This window comes from Ciona robusta, unplaced genomic scaffold (assembly GCF_009617815.1).
Source record: "Ciona robusta unplaced genomic scaffold, ASM961781v2 AP042767.1".
NCBI lineage: Eukaryota > Metazoa > Chordata > Ascidiacea > Phlebobranchia > Cionidae > Ciona > Ciona robusta.
This window is the reverse complement of record NW_028323146.1, coordinates 1-13,142: the sequence shown is the minus strand read 5'-3', so window position 1 is coordinate 13,142 and position 13,142 is coordinate 1. Positions and strand designations below refer to the sequence as shown.

Below are 13,142 nucleotides of genomic sequence, written 5' to 3'. Positions count from 1 at the left end.
TGAAAATGGTCCATGTTTACAAAAACACGAACGTTAATTTTATAATTCATATTTACATTTTAAATTAAATGGTTTATACAGAATTATTTTTTTCACGATGAAAGTTTGAATAATATAAATAGATGCGACAATTCAAAATTGTGGCGTAAGCGACGTAGCAGCACGTTTCACAAGTTGGCGACAAATCAATACGATTATTAAATCTTAAACAATAATTAAGCGTGATTATGGAAACCTATTTATGACGTTTTAACATGTTCATTAACTACGCTATAGTAATTATACCGATAAAGAATTAACATATCATCGTGGATGCCAGCGTTTTAATAACTAATAATATCATTTCTTTTTTAAAACTTGTAATCGTGATATAATTGAAATATTTAAATGACCTATAAACTTCTTGCAAATATTTCATTTAGCAAACTGCATACATTTCTTATAAAATGTTTAAATCTTGAAATGTAAATTAAATTGAGGTTTTTCATTTACTGATAGAGGTTTAAATATTAAAAGTGGGTGACACGTGATAACTTAGGCTAATCATAAATTTTACCATTTTTACACCACAGCAGGTTTATTATAATCAAGACGGTAGCACCTGAAATTTCATGCTATATAAATATTTTGTTTAATGCTACAATTCATTTAATAAACATTAGACTAAATCGGTATTTTCGTTTCTACAAACAAAATATTACGCTTCTGTAGAAACGAATTATTGTCACAGAAACGAATTTAGCAACATTTTTGTTTCTCAAAACGAAATATTTTGTTTCTGTAGAAACGAAAACAACAACAAAATGCAATAGACGCAAAACAGTATTACATATTGTTGACGGTGCAGGAACAAGTCCAATTGTCGCGTCCATCTTAACGTAACGACTGTATAACACAAGGTCGACAACTCAGTTTATTAGGTGACAAACGAGCGGCATTAGGCTAGAGACAAACGTGGGGACAGCAAGAGTATAAGAAAGCTCCCACTGCCCTGTCAACACAGAATATACGAGGGCTTTTGTAGCATAAAACATGTGTGCGAAAGCAGTAACAGGAAAGAACGTTTTACACTGAAAAGTGGCGTCAGTTCGACAAACGAGCGGACTGGGCATACAGTTTCTAAAAACGCAAGATGTGCCGCTTAATCATAAACACAGTTACCCCAGATGTAATAGTTACGCAACACAACTGTTTCATATTCTATCTTTAAGCATTAATTAAATTTTGGATAAATTAAAATATTAAAAATCTGTGCTTGAAGCACACTCAACCGCTACAATATAATCGACATAAATTTACTTAAAAGAAGTATACGATGTTAACTTTCGTGTTTCCATATATGGCTATTTTTACCCATATAATACACATGAAAATGGTCCATGTTTACAAAAACACGAACGTTAATTTTATAATTCATATTTACATTTTAAATTAAATGGTATATAAAGAATTATTTTTTACACGATGAAAGTTCTAATAATATAAATAGATGCGACAATTCAAAATTGTGGCGTAAGCGACGTAGCAGCACGTTTCACAAGTTGGCGACAAATCAATACGATTATTAAATCTTAAACAATAATTAAGCGTGATTACGTAAACCTATTTATGACGTTTTAACATGTTCATTAACTACGCTATTAGTAATTATACCGATAAAGAATTAACATATCATCGTGGATGCCAGCGTTTTAATAACTAATAATATCATTTCTTTTTTAAAACTTGTAATCGTGATATAATTGAAATATTTAAATGACCTATAAACTTCTTGCAAATATTTCATTTAGCAAACTGCATACATTTCTTATAAAATGTTTAAATCTTGAAATGTAAATTAAATTGAGGTTTTTCATTTACTGATAGAGGTTTAAATATTAAAAGTGGGTGACACGTGATAACTTAGGCTAATCATAAATTTTACCACTTTTACACCACAGCAGGTTTATTATAAATCAAGACGGTAGCACCTGAAATTTCATGCTATATAAATATTTTGTTTAATACTACAATTCATTTAATAAACATTAGACTAAATCGGTATTTTCGTTTCTACAAACAAAATATTACGTTTCTGTAGAAACGAATTATTGTCACAGAAACGAATTTAGCAACATTTTTGTTTCTCAAAACGAAACATTTTGTTTCTGTAGAAACGAAAACAAAAAATTGCAATAGACGCAAAACAATATTATATATAATCGACATAAAGTTGCTTAAAGGAAGTATACGATGTTAAATTTCGTGTTTCCATATATGGCTATTTTTACCCATATAATACACATGAAAATGGTCCATGTTTACAAAAACACGGACGTTAATTTCATAATTCATGTTTACATTTCAACCTAAAAGGTATATACAGAGTGCTTATAAGTGTCCCATCTCCCCCCATTGTACTATATATCGCGGATTAATTGAGTGAATTAGAGATGTACTATATTCTAAATCAAAATAATCCGTTTCTGAAGAAGCATATTGATATACACAGAAACAAAAAACTTGGTTTCAGTTTGTAAAGACGCATTATACTGTTTCTAGAAACAATTTATTTGTTCCTAGAAACAATTTATTTTGTTTCCGTAGAAACAGTTTTTTTTTTCGTAGAAACGTGTTATTTTTTGTGCCCGTAGAAACAGTTTTTTTTTTCGTAGAAACATGTTATTTTGTTTCCGTAGAAACAGTTTTTTTTTTCGTAGAAACATGTTATTTTGTTTCCGTAGAAACAGTTTATTTTGTTTCCGTAGAAACACTTTATTTTGTTTCCGTAGAAACAGTTTATTTTTTTTCGTAGAAACATGTTATTTTGTTTCCGTAGAAACATGTTATTTTGTTTCCGTAGAAACAGTTTATTTTGTTTCCTTAGAAACCTGTTATTTTGTTTCCGTAGAAACAGTTTATTTTTTTTCGTAGAAACATGTTATTTTGTTTCCGTAGAAACAGTTTATTTTGTTTCCGTAGAAACACTTTATTTTGTTTCCTTAGAAACAGTTTATTTTTTTTCGTAGAAACAGTTTATTTTGTTTCCGTAGAATCAGTTTATTTTGTTTCCGTAGAAACATGTTATTTTGTTTCCGTAGAAACAGTTTATTTTGTTTCCTTAGAAACCTGTTATTTTGTTTCCGTAGAAACAGTTTATTTTTTTTCGTAGAAACATGTTATTTTGTTTCCGTAGAAACAGTTTATTTTGTTTCCGTAGAAACACTTTATTTTGTTTCCGTAGAAACAGTTTATTTTGTTTTCGTAGAAACAGTTTATTTTGTTTCCGTAGAAACAGTTTATTTTGTTTCCATAGAAACAGTTTATTTTGTTTCCGTAGAAACAGTTTATTTTGTTTCAGAAACACGTTAGTTTGTTTCCATAGAAACAGGTTATTTTGTTTCCATAGAAACATATTATTTTGTTTCAGAAACACTTTTTTATGTTTCTGGTAATAATAATATCATATTAGGAAGACCAGTGCGGATTTACAGTAAATACTACTCTTTGTTGCCATCCAGTGTGCGAAACGAAATAAATTGTTCAGAAACAAATTTTAATTTTTACAACATAAACAAAGTTGTTTGTTTCTTTTGAAAAAAAACGTTTCTAAAATTTTGTTTCTGGAAACAAAATAGTGCAATTAGAAACATATTTCGTTTCGGAGAAACAAATTTAGAAACAAAATTTCAGAAATGCATTGACTTAGATAGGCTATACCATTCCCATACCAGATTGAAAGTACCCGATCTCGTCCGATCTCGGAAGTCAAGCAATCTCGGGTTCAGTTAGTACTTGAATGGGTGACCGTCTGGGAATACTGAATGAGTTAGGCAATGATTATAAAACAAAATTTTCAAAAATACGCTTTTGGTAGGAAATGATTTTTTTTAATTTACGTTAACTATATATTAATCAAGATTCAAAACATAATTCTGCCTATCTCCATACCAGATTGAAAGTACCCGATCTCGGAAGTCAAGCAATCTCGGGTTCAGTTAGTACTTGAATGGGTGACCGTCTGGGAATACTGAATGAGTTAGGCAATGATTATAAAACAAAATTTTCAAAAATACGCTTTTGGTAGGAAATGATTTTTTTTAATTTACGTTAACAATATATTAATCAAGATTCAATACGTTACTCTGCCTATCTCCATACCAGATTGAAAGTACCCGATCTCGTCCGATCTCGGAAGTCAAGCAATCTCGGGTTCAGTTAGTACTTGAATGGGTGACCGTCTGGGAATACTGAATGAGTTAGGCAATGATTATAAAACAAAATTTTCAAAAATACGCTTTTGGTAGGAAATGATTTTTTTAATTTACGTTAACAATATATTAATCAAGATTCAATACGTTATTCTGCCTATCTCCATACCAGATTGAAAGTACCCGATCTCGTCCGATCTCGGAAGTCAAGCAATCTCGGGTTCAGTTAGTACTTGAATGGGTGACCGTCTGGGAATACTGAATGAGTTAGGCAATGATTATGAAAGTAAATTTTCAAAAATCCGCTTTTGGTATAGAATGAATTTTTAATTTACGTTAACTATATATTAATCAAGATTCAAAACATAATTCTGCCTAACTACATACCAGATTGAAAGTACCCGATCTCGTCCGATCTCGGAAGTCAAGCGATCTCGGGTTCAGTTAGTACTTGAATGGGTGACCGTCTGGGAATACTGAACGAGTTAGGCAATGATTATAAAACAAAATTTTCAAAAATACGATTTTGGTATAAAATGATTTTTTTAATTTACGTTAACAATATATTAATCAAGATTCAAAACATAATTCTGCCTATCTCCATACCAGATTGAAAGTACCCGATCTCGGAAGTCAAGCAATCTCGGGTTCAGTTAGTACTTGAATGGGTGACCGTCTGGGAATACTGAATGAGTTAGGCAATGATTATAAAACAAAATTTTCAAAAATACGCTTTTGGTATAAAATGATTTTTTAATTTACCTTAACAATATATTAATCAAGATTCAAAACATTATTGTGCCTATCTCCATACCAGATTCAAAGTACCCGATCTCGTCCGATCTCGGAAGTCAAGCAATCTCGGGTTCAGTTAGTACTTGAATGGGTGACCGTCTAGGAATACTGAATGAGTTAGGCAATGATTATAAAACAAAATTTTCAAAAATACGCTTTTGGTAGGAAATGTTTTTTTTAATTTACGTTAACAATATATTAATCAAGATTCAATACGTTATTCTGCCTATCTCCATACCAGATTGAAAGTACCCGATCTCGTCCGATCTCGGAAGTCAAGCAATCTCGGGTTCAGTTAGTACTTGAATGGGTGACCGTCTGGGAATACTGAATGATTTAGGCAATGATTATAAAACAAAAATTTCAAAAATACGCTTTTGGTATAAAATGATTTTTTTAATTTACGTTAACAATATATTAATCAAGATTCAAAACATAATTCTGCCTATCTCCATACCAGATTGAAAGTACCCGATCTCGTCCGATCTTGGAAGTCAAGCAATTTCGGGTTCAGTTAGTACTTGAATGGGTGACCGTCTGGGAATACTGAATGAGTTAGGCAATGATTATAAAACAAAATTTTCAAAAATACGCTTTTGGTATAAATGATTTTTTAATTTACCTTAACAATATATTAATCAAGATTCAAAACATAATTCTGTCTATCTCCATACCAGTTTGAAAGTACCCGATCTCGTCCGATCTCGGAAGTCAAGCAATCTCGGGTTCAGTTAGTACTTGAATGGGTGACCGTCTGGGAATACTGAATGAGTTAGGCAATGATTACAAAACAAAATTTTCAAAAATACGCTTTTGGTAGGAAATGATTTTTCTAATTTACGTTAACAATATATTAATCAAGATTCAATACGTTATTCTGCCTATCTCCATACCAGATTGAAAGTACCCGATCTCGTCCGATCTCGGAAGTCAAGCAATCTCGGGTTCAGTTAGTACTTGAATGGGTGACCGTCTGGGAATACTGAATGAGTTAGGCAATGATTATAAAACAAAATTTTCAAAAATACGCTTTTGGTATAAAATGATTTTTTTAATTTACGTTAACAATATATTAATCAAGATTCAAAACATCATTCTGCCTATCTCCATACCAGATTGAAAGTACCCGATCTCGGAAGTCAAGCAATCTCGGGTTCAGTTAGTACTTGAATGGGTGACCGTCTGGGAATACTGAATGAGTTAGGCAATGATTATAAAACAAAATTTTCAAAAATACGCTTTTGGTATAAAATGATTTTTTTAATTTACGTTAACAATATATTAATCAAGATTCAAAACATAATTCTGCCTATCTCCATACCAGATTGAAAGTACCCGATCTCGTCCGATCTCGGAAGTCAAGCAATCTCGGGTTCAGTTAGTACTTGAATGGGTGACCGTCTGGAAATACTGAATGAGTTAGGCAATGATTATAAAACAAAATTTTCAAAAATACGCTTTTGGTAGGAAATGATTTTTTTAATTTACGTTAACAATATATTAATCAAGATTCAATACGTTATTCTGCCTATCTCCATACCAGATTGAAAGTACCCGATCTCGGAAGTCAAGCAATCTCGGGTTCAGTTAGTACTTGAATGGGTGACCGTCTGGGAATACTGAATGCGTTAGGCAATGATTATAAAACAAAATTTTCAAAAATACGCTTTTGGTAGGAAATGATTTTTTTTAATTTACGTTAACAATATATTAATCAAGATTCAATACGTTACTCTGCCTATCTCCATACCAGATTGAAAGTACCCGATCTCGTCCGATCTCGGAAGTCAAGCAATCTCGGGTTCAGTTAGTACTTGAATGGGTGACCGTCTGGGAATACTGAATGAGTTAGGCAATGATTATAAAACAAAATTTTCAAAAATACGCTTTTGGTAGGAAATGATTTTTTTAATTTACGTTAACAATATATTAATCAAGATTCAATACGTTATTCTGCCTATCTCCATACCAGATTGAAAGTACCCGATCTCGTCCGATCTCGGAAGTCAAGCAATCTCGGTTTCAGTTAGTACTTGAATGGGTGACCGTCTGGGAATACTGAATGAGTTAGGCAATGATTATGAAAGTAAATTTTCAAAAATCCGCTTTTGGTATAGAATGAATTTTTAATTTACGTTAACTATATATTAATCAAGATTCAAAACATAATTCTGCCTAACTACATACCAGATTGAAAGTACCCGATCTCGTCCGATCTCGGAAGTCAAGCAATCTCGGGTTCAGTTAGTACTTGAATGGGTGACCGTCTGGGAATACTGAATGAGTTAGGCAATGATTATAAAACAAAATTTTCAAAAATACGCTTTTAGTATGAAATGATTTTTTAATTTACCTTAACAATATATTAATCAAGATTCAATAAAGTATTCTGCCTATCTCCATAACAGATTGAAAGTACCCAATCTCGTCCGATCTCGGAAGTCAAGCAATCTCGGGTTCAGTTAGTACTTGAATGGGTGACCGTCTGGGAATACTGAATGAGTTAGGCAATGATTATAAAACTAAATTTTCAAAAATACGCTTTTGGTATAAAATGAATTTTTAATTTACGTTAACTATATATTAATCAAGATTCAAAACATTATTCTGCCTATCTCCAAACCAGATTGAAAGTACCCGATCTCGTCCGATCTCGGAAGTCAAGCAATCTCGGGTTCAGTTAGTACTTGAATGGGTGGCCGTCTGGGAATACTGAATGAGTTAGGCAATGATTATAAAACAAAAATTTCAAAAATACGCTTTTGGTATAAAATGATTTTTCAATTTACCTTAACAATATATTAATCAAGATTCAAAACATTATTGTGCCTATCTCCATACCAGATTCAAAGTACCCGATCTCGTCCGATCTCGGAAGTCAAGCAATCTCGGGTTCAGTTAGTACTTGAATGGGTGACCGTCTGGGAATACTGAATGAGTTAGGCAATAATTATAAATCAAAATTTTCAAAAATACGCTTTTGGTATAAAATGATTTTTTTTAATTTACATTAACAATATGTTAATCAAGATTCAATACGTTATTCTGCCTATCTCCATACCAGATTGAAAGTACCCGATCTCGTCCGATCTCGGAAGTCAAGCAATCTCGGGTTCAGTTAGTACTTGAATGGGTGACCGTCTGGGAATACTGAATGAGTTAGGCAATGATTATAAAACAAAATTTTCAAAAATACGATTTTGGTATAAAATGATTTTTTTAATTTACGTTAACAATATATTAATCAAGATTCAAAACATAATTCTGCCTATCTCCATACCAGATTGAAAGTACCCGATCTCGTCCGATCTCGGAAGTCAAGCAATCTCGGGTTCAGTTAGTACTTGAATGGGTGACCGTCTGGGAATACTGAATGAGTTAGGCAATGATTATAAAACAAAATTTTCAAAAATACGCTTTTGGTATAAAATGATTTTTTAATTTACCTTAACAATATATTAATCAAGATTCAAAACATTATTGTGCCTATCTCCATACCAGATTCAAAGTACCCGATCTCGTCCGATCTCGGAAGTCAAGCAATCTCGGGTTCAGTTAGTACTTGAATGGGTGACCGTCTAGGAATACTGAATGAGTTAGGCAATGATTATAAAACAAAATTTTCAAAAATACGCTTTTGGTAGGAAATGATTTTTTTAATTTACGTTAACAATATATTAATCAAGATTCAATACGTTATTCTGCCTATCTCCATACCAGATTGAAAGTACCCGATCTCGGAAGTCAAGCAATCTCGGGTTCAGTTAGTACTTGAATGGGTGACCGTCTGGGAATACTGAATGAGTTAGGCAATGATTATAAAACAAAATTTTCAAAAATACGCTTTTGGTATAAAATGATTTTTTTAATTTACGTTAACTATATATTAATCAAGATTCAAAACATAATTCTGCCTATCTCCATACCAGATTGAAAGTACCCGATCTCGGAAGTCAAGCAATCTCGGGTTCAGTTAGTACTTGAATGGGTGACCGTCTGGAATACTGAATGAGTTAGGCAATGATTATAAAACAAAATTTTCAAAAATACGCTTTTGGTAGGAAATGATTTTTTTTAATTTACGTTAACAATATATTAATCAAGATTCAAAACATAATTCTGCCTATCTCCATACCAGATTGAAAGTACCCGATCTCGTCCGATCTCGGAAGTCAAGCAATCTCGGGTTCAGTTAGTACTTGAATGGGTGACCGTCTGGGAATACTGAATGCGTTAGGCAATGATTATAAAACAAAATTTTCAAAAATACGCTTTTGGTAGGAAATGATTTTTTTTAATTTACGTTAACAATATATTAATCAAGATTCAATACGTTACTCTGCCTATCTCCATACCAGATTGAAAGTACCCGATCTCGTCCGATCTCGGAAGTCAAGCAATCTCGGGTTCAGTTAGTACTTGAATGGGTGACCGTCTGGGAATACTGAATGAGTTAGGCAATGATTATAAAACAAAATTTTCAAAAATACGCTTTTGGTATAAAATGATTTTTTTAATTTACCTTAACAATATATTAATCAAGATTCGAAACATTATTGTGCCTATCTCCATACCAGATTCAAAGTACCCGATCTCGGAAGTCAAGCAATCTCGGGTTCAGTTAGTACTTGAATGGGGTGAGAAATCTCGGGTTCAGTTAGTACTTGAATGGGTGACCGTCTGGGAATACTGAATGAGTTAGGCAATGATTATAAAACAAAATTTTCAAAAATACGCTTTTGGTATAAAATGATTTTTTAATTTACCTTAACAATATATTAATCAAGATTCAAAACATTATTGTGCCTATCTCCATACCAGATTCAAAGTACCCGATCTCGTCCGATCTCGGAAGTCAAGCAATCTCGGGTTCAGTTAGTACTTGAATGGGTGACCGTCTAGGAATACTGAATGAGTTAGGCAATGATTATAAAACAAAATTTTCAAAAATACGCTTTTGGTAGGAAATGTTTTTTTTAATTTACGTTAACAATATATTAATCAAGATTCAATACGTTATTCTGCCTATCTCCATACCAGATTGAAAGTACCCGATCTCGTCCGATCTCGGAAGTCAAGCAATCTCGGGTTCAGTTAGTACTTGAATGGGTGACCGTCTGGGAATACTGAATGATTTAGGCAATGATTATAAAACAAAAATTTCAAAAATACGCTTTTGGTATAAAATGATTTTTTTAATTTACGTTAACAATATATTAATCAAGATTCAAAACATAATTCTGCCTATCTCCATACCAGATTGAAAGTACCCGATCTCGTCCGATCTTGGAAGTCAAGCAATTTCGGGTTCAGTTAGTACTTGAATGGGTGACCGTCTGGGAATACTGAATGAGTTAGGCAATGATTATAAAACAAAATTTTCAAAAATACGCTTTTGGTATAAATGATTTTTTAATTTACCTTAACAATATATTAATCAAGATTCAAAACATAATTCTGTCTATCTCCATACCAGTTTGAAAGTACCCGATCTCGTCCGATCTCGGAAGTCAAGCAATCTCGGGTTCAGTTAGTACTTGAATGGGTGACCGTCTGGGAATACTGAATGAGTTAGGCAATGATTACAAAACAAAATTTTCAAAAATACGCTTTTGGTAGGAAATGATTTTTCTAATTTACGTTAACAATATATTAATCAAGATTCAATACGTTATTCTGCCTATCTCCATACCAGATTGAAAGTACCCGATCTCGTCCGATCTCGGAAGTCAAGCAATCTCGGGTTCAGTTAGTACTTGAATGGGTGACCGTCTGGGAATACTGAATGAGTTAGGCAATGATTATAAAACAAATTTTCAAAAATACGCTTTTGGTATAAAATGATTTTTTTAATTTACGTTAACAATATATTAATCAAGATTCAAAACATCATTCTGCCTATCTCCATACCAGATTGAAAGTACCCGATCTCGGAAGTCAAGCAATCTCGGGTTCAGTTAGTACTTGAATGGGTGACCGTCTGGGAATACTGAATGAGTTAGGCAATGATTATAAAACAAAATTTTCAAAAATACGCTTTTGGTATAAAATGATTTTTTTAATTTACGTTAACAATATATTAATCAAGATTCAAAACATAATTCTGCCTATCTCCATACCAGATTGAAAGTACCCGATCTCGTCCGATCTCGGAAGTCAAGCAATCTCGGGTTCAGTTAGTACTTGAATGGGTGACCGTCTGGAAATACTGAATGAGTTAGGCAATGATTATAAAACAAAATTTTCAAAAATACGCTTTTTGGTAGGAAATGATTTTTTTAATTTACGTTAACAATATATTAATCAAGATTCAATACGTTATTCTGCCTATCTCCATACCAGATTGAAAGTACCCGATCTCGGAAGTCAAGCAATCTCGGGTTCAGTTAGTACTTGAATGGGTGACCGTCTGGGAATACTGAATGCGTTAGGCAATGATTATAAAACAAAATTTTCAAAAATACGCTTTTGGTAGGAAATGATTTTTTTTAATTTACGTTAACAATATATTAATCAAGATTCAATACGTTACTCTGCCTATCTCCATACCAGATTGAAAGTACCCGATCTCGTCCGATCTCGGAAGTCAAGCAATCTCGGGTTCAGTTAGTACTTGAATGGGTGACCGTCTGGGAATACTGAATGAGTTAGGCAATGATTATAAAACAAAATTTTCAAAAATACGCTTTTGGTAGGAAATGATTTTTTTAATTTACGTTAACAATATATTAATCAAGATTCAATACGTTATTCTGCCTATCTCCATACCAGATTGAAAGTACCCGATCTCGTCCGATCTCGGAAGTCAAGCAATCTCGGTTTCAGTTAGTACTTGAATGGGTGACCGTCTGGGAATACTGAATGAGTTAGGCAATGATTATGAAAGTAAATTTTCAAAAATCCGCTTTTGGTATAGAATGAATTTTTAATTTACGTTAACTATATATTAATCAAGATTCAAAACATAATTCTGCCTAACTACATACCAGATTGAAAGTACCCGATCTCGTCCGATCTCGGAAGTCAAGCAATCTCGGGTTCAGTTAGTACTTGAATGGGTGACCGTCTGGGAATACTGAATGAGTTAGGCAATGATTATAAAACAAAATTTTCAAAAATACGCTTTTAGTATGAAATGATTTTTTAATTTACCTTAACAATATATTAATCAAGATTCAATAAAGTATTCTGCCTATCTCCATAACAGATTGAAAGTACCCAATCTCGTCCGATCTCGGAAGTCAAGCAATCTCGGGTTCAGTTAGTACTTGAATGGGTGACCGTCTGGGAATACTGAATGAGTTAGGCAATGATTATAAAACTAAATTTTCAAAAATACGCTTTTGGTATAAAATGAATTTTTAATTTACGTTAACTATATATTAATCAAGATTCAAAACATTATTCTGCCTATCTCCAAACCAGATTGAAAGTACCCGATCTCGTCCGATCTCGGAAGTCAAGCAATCTCGGGTTCAGTTAGTACTTGAATGGGTGGCCGTCTGGGAATACTGAATGAGTTAGGCAATGATTATAAAACAAAAATTTCAAAAATACGCTTTTGGTATAAAATGATTTTTCAATTTACCTTAACAATATATTAATCAAGATTCAAAACATTATTGTGCCTATCTCCATACCAGATTCAAAGTACCCGATCTCGTCCGATCTCGGAAGTCAAGCAATCTCGGGTTCAGTTAGTACTTGAATGGGTGACCGTCTGGGAATACTGAATGAGTTAGGCAATAATTATAAATCAAAATTTTCAAAAAATACGCTTTTGGTATAAAATGATTTTTTTTAATTTACATTAACAATATGTTAATCAAGATTCAATACGTTATTCTGCCTATCTCCATACCAGATTGAAAGTACCCGATCTCGTCCGATCTCGGAAGTCAAGCAATCTCGGGTTCAGTTAGTACTTGAATGGGTGACCGTCTGGGAATACTGAATGAGTTAGGCAATGATTATAAAACAAAATTTTCAAAAATACGATTTTGGTATAAAATGATTTTTTTAATTTACGTTAACAATATATTAATCAAGATTCAAAACATAATTCTGCCTATCTCCATACCAGATTGAAAGTACCCGATCTCGTCCGATCTCGGAAGTCAAGCAATCTCGGGTTCAGTTAGTACTTGAATGGGTGAC

General features: G+C 32.8%; 10 non-coding genes and 31 pseudogenes across 10 annotated transcripts; all 41 read left to right on the top strand.

The window, feature by feature from the left end:
• Positions 1-3,696: 3,696 nt before the first annotated feature.
• Positions 3,697-3,816, top strand: LOC149722559 (5S ribosomal RNA; annotated as a pseudogene).
• Positions 3,817-3,916: 100 nt separating this feature from the next.
• On the top strand, positions 3,917-4,025 carry LOC149722558 (5S ribosomal RNA; annotated as a pseudogene).
• Positions 4,026-4,126: 101 nt separating this feature from the next.
• On the top strand, positions 4,127-4,245 carry LOC149722557 (5S ribosomal RNA). The gene has a single exon (XR_016387262.1). It is a non-coding gene; the product is annotated as a 5S ribosomal RNA (ribosomal RNA).
• A 100-nt stretch (positions 4,246-4,345) lies between these two features.
• LOC149722556 (5S ribosomal RNA) lies at positions 4,346-4,464 on the top strand. The gene has a single exon (XR_016387261.1). It is a non-coding gene; the product is annotated as a 5S ribosomal RNA (ribosomal RNA).
• A 99-nt stretch (positions 4,465-4,563) lies between these two features.
• Positions 4,564-4,682, top strand: LOC149722555 (5S ribosomal RNA; annotated as a pseudogene).
• Positions 4,683-4,782: 100 nt separating this feature from the next.
• LOC149722554 (5S ribosomal RNA) lies at positions 4,783-4,891 on the top strand (annotated as a pseudogene).
• A 99-nt stretch (positions 4,892-4,990) lies between these two features.
• On the top strand, positions 4,991-5,109 carry LOC149722553 (5S ribosomal RNA; annotated as a pseudogene).
• Positions 5,110-5,209: 100 nt separating this feature from the next.
• LOC149722552 (5S ribosomal RNA) lies at positions 5,210-5,328 on the top strand (annotated as a pseudogene).
• Positions 5,329-5,428: 100 nt separating this feature from the next.
• LOC149722551 (5S ribosomal RNA) lies at positions 5,429-5,547 on the top strand (annotated as a pseudogene).
• A 98-nt stretch (positions 5,548-5,645) lies between these two features.
• Positions 5,646-5,764, top strand: LOC149722550 (5S ribosomal RNA; annotated as a pseudogene).
• Positions 5,765-5,864: 100 nt separating this feature from the next.
• LOC149722549 (5S ribosomal RNA) lies at positions 5,865-5,983 on the top strand. The gene has a single exon (XR_016387260.1). It is a non-coding gene; the product is annotated as a 5S ribosomal RNA (ribosomal RNA).
• Positions 5,984-6,083: 100 nt separating this feature from the next.
• On the top strand, positions 6,084-6,192 carry LOC149722548 (5S ribosomal RNA; annotated as a pseudogene).
• A 100-nt stretch (positions 6,193-6,292) lies between these two features.
• On the top strand, positions 6,293-6,411 carry LOC149722547 (5S ribosomal RNA; annotated as a pseudogene).
• A 100-nt stretch (positions 6,412-6,511) lies between these two features.
• Positions 6,512-6,620, top strand: LOC149722546 (5S ribosomal RNA; annotated as a pseudogene).
• A 101-nt stretch (positions 6,621-6,721) lies between these two features.
• On the top strand, positions 6,722-6,840 carry LOC149722545 (5S ribosomal RNA). Its single transcript, XR_016387259.1, has one exon. It is a non-coding gene; the product is annotated as a 5S ribosomal RNA (ribosomal RNA).
• Positions 6,841-6,940: 100 nt separating this feature from the next.
• LOC149722544 (5S ribosomal RNA) lies at positions 6,941-7,059 on the top strand (annotated as a pseudogene).
• A 99-nt stretch (positions 7,060-7,158) lies between these two features.
• Positions 7,159-7,277, top strand: LOC149722543 (5S ribosomal RNA; annotated as a pseudogene).
• A 99-nt stretch (positions 7,278-7,376) lies between these two features.
• LOC149722542 (5S ribosomal RNA) lies at positions 7,377-7,495 on the top strand (annotated as a pseudogene).
• A 99-nt stretch (positions 7,496-7,594) lies between these two features.
• LOC149722541 (5S ribosomal RNA) lies at positions 7,595-7,713 on the top strand (annotated as a pseudogene).
• A 99-nt stretch (positions 7,714-7,812) lies between these two features.
• LOC149722540 (5S ribosomal RNA) lies at positions 7,813-7,931 on the top strand (annotated as a pseudogene).
• A 101-nt stretch (positions 7,932-8,032) lies between these two features.
• Positions 8,033-8,151, top strand: LOC149722539 (5S ribosomal RNA). Its single transcript, XR_016387258.1, has one exon. It is a non-coding gene; the product is annotated as a 5S ribosomal RNA (ribosomal RNA).
• Positions 8,152-8,251: 100 nt separating this feature from the next.
• Positions 8,252-8,370, top strand: LOC149722538 (5S ribosomal RNA). Its single transcript, XR_016387292.1, has one exon. It is a non-coding gene; the product is annotated as a 5S ribosomal RNA (ribosomal RNA).
• A 99-nt stretch (positions 8,371-8,469) lies between these two features.
• On the top strand, positions 8,470-8,588 carry LOC149722537 (5S ribosomal RNA; annotated as a pseudogene).
• A 100-nt stretch (positions 8,589-8,688) lies between these two features.
• LOC149722536 (5S ribosomal RNA) lies at positions 8,689-8,797 on the top strand (annotated as a pseudogene).
• Positions 8,798-9,106: 309 nt separating this feature from the next.
• Positions 9,107-9,225, top strand: LOC149722535 (5S ribosomal RNA; annotated as a pseudogene).
• Positions 9,226-9,326: 101 nt separating this feature from the next.
• LOC149722534 (5S ribosomal RNA) lies at positions 9,327-9,445 on the top strand. The gene has a single exon (XR_016387290.1). It is a non-coding gene; the product is annotated as a 5S ribosomal RNA (ribosomal RNA).
• A 344-nt stretch (positions 9,446-9,789) lies between these two features.
• On the top strand, positions 9,790-9,908 carry LOC149722533 (5S ribosomal RNA; annotated as a pseudogene).
• A 100-nt stretch (positions 9,909-10,008) lies between these two features.
• LOC149722532 (5S ribosomal RNA) lies at positions 10,009-10,127 on the top strand (annotated as a pseudogene).
• A 100-nt stretch (positions 10,128-10,227) lies between these two features.
• Positions 10,228-10,346, top strand: LOC149722531 (5S ribosomal RNA; annotated as a pseudogene).
• Positions 10,347-10,444: 98 nt separating this feature from the next.
• LOC149722530 (5S ribosomal RNA) lies at positions 10,445-10,563 on the top strand (annotated as a pseudogene).
• Positions 10,564-10,663: 100 nt separating this feature from the next.
• LOC149722529 (5S ribosomal RNA) lies at positions 10,664-10,782 on the top strand. The gene has a single exon (XR_016387279.1). It is a non-coding gene; the product is annotated as a 5S ribosomal RNA (ribosomal RNA).
• Positions 10,783-10,881: 99 nt separating this feature from the next.
• On the top strand, positions 10,882-10,990 carry LOC149722528 (5S ribosomal RNA; annotated as a pseudogene).
• A 100-nt stretch (positions 10,991-11,090) lies between these two features.
• On the top strand, positions 11,091-11,209 carry LOC149722527 (5S ribosomal RNA; annotated as a pseudogene).
• Positions 11,210-11,310: 101 nt separating this feature from the next.
• LOC149722526 (5S ribosomal RNA) lies at positions 11,311-11,419 on the top strand (annotated as a pseudogene).
• Positions 11,420-11,520: 101 nt separating this feature from the next.
• Positions 11,521-11,639, top strand: LOC149722525 (5S ribosomal RNA). Its single transcript, XR_016387268.1, has one exon. It is a non-coding gene; the product is annotated as a 5S ribosomal RNA (ribosomal RNA).
• A 100-nt stretch (positions 11,640-11,739) lies between these two features.
• On the top strand, positions 11,740-11,858 carry LOC149722524 (5S ribosomal RNA; annotated as a pseudogene).
• Positions 11,859-11,957: 99 nt separating this feature from the next.
• Positions 11,958-12,076, top strand: LOC149722523 (5S ribosomal RNA; annotated as a pseudogene).
• Positions 12,077-12,175: 99 nt separating this feature from the next.
• On the top strand, positions 12,176-12,294 carry LOC149722522 (5S ribosomal RNA; annotated as a pseudogene).
• Positions 12,295-12,393: 99 nt separating this feature from the next.
• On the top strand, positions 12,394-12,512 carry LOC149722521 (5S ribosomal RNA; annotated as a pseudogene).
• Positions 12,513-12,611: 99 nt separating this feature from the next.
• Positions 12,612-12,730, top strand: LOC149722520 (5S ribosomal RNA; annotated as a pseudogene).
• A 102-nt stretch (positions 12,731-12,832) lies between these two features.
• Positions 12,833-12,951, top strand: LOC149722519 (5S ribosomal RNA). The gene has a single exon (XR_016387257.1). It is a non-coding gene; the product is annotated as a 5S ribosomal RNA (ribosomal RNA).
• The last annotated feature ends 191 nt before the right edge of the window (positions 12,952-13,142 follow it).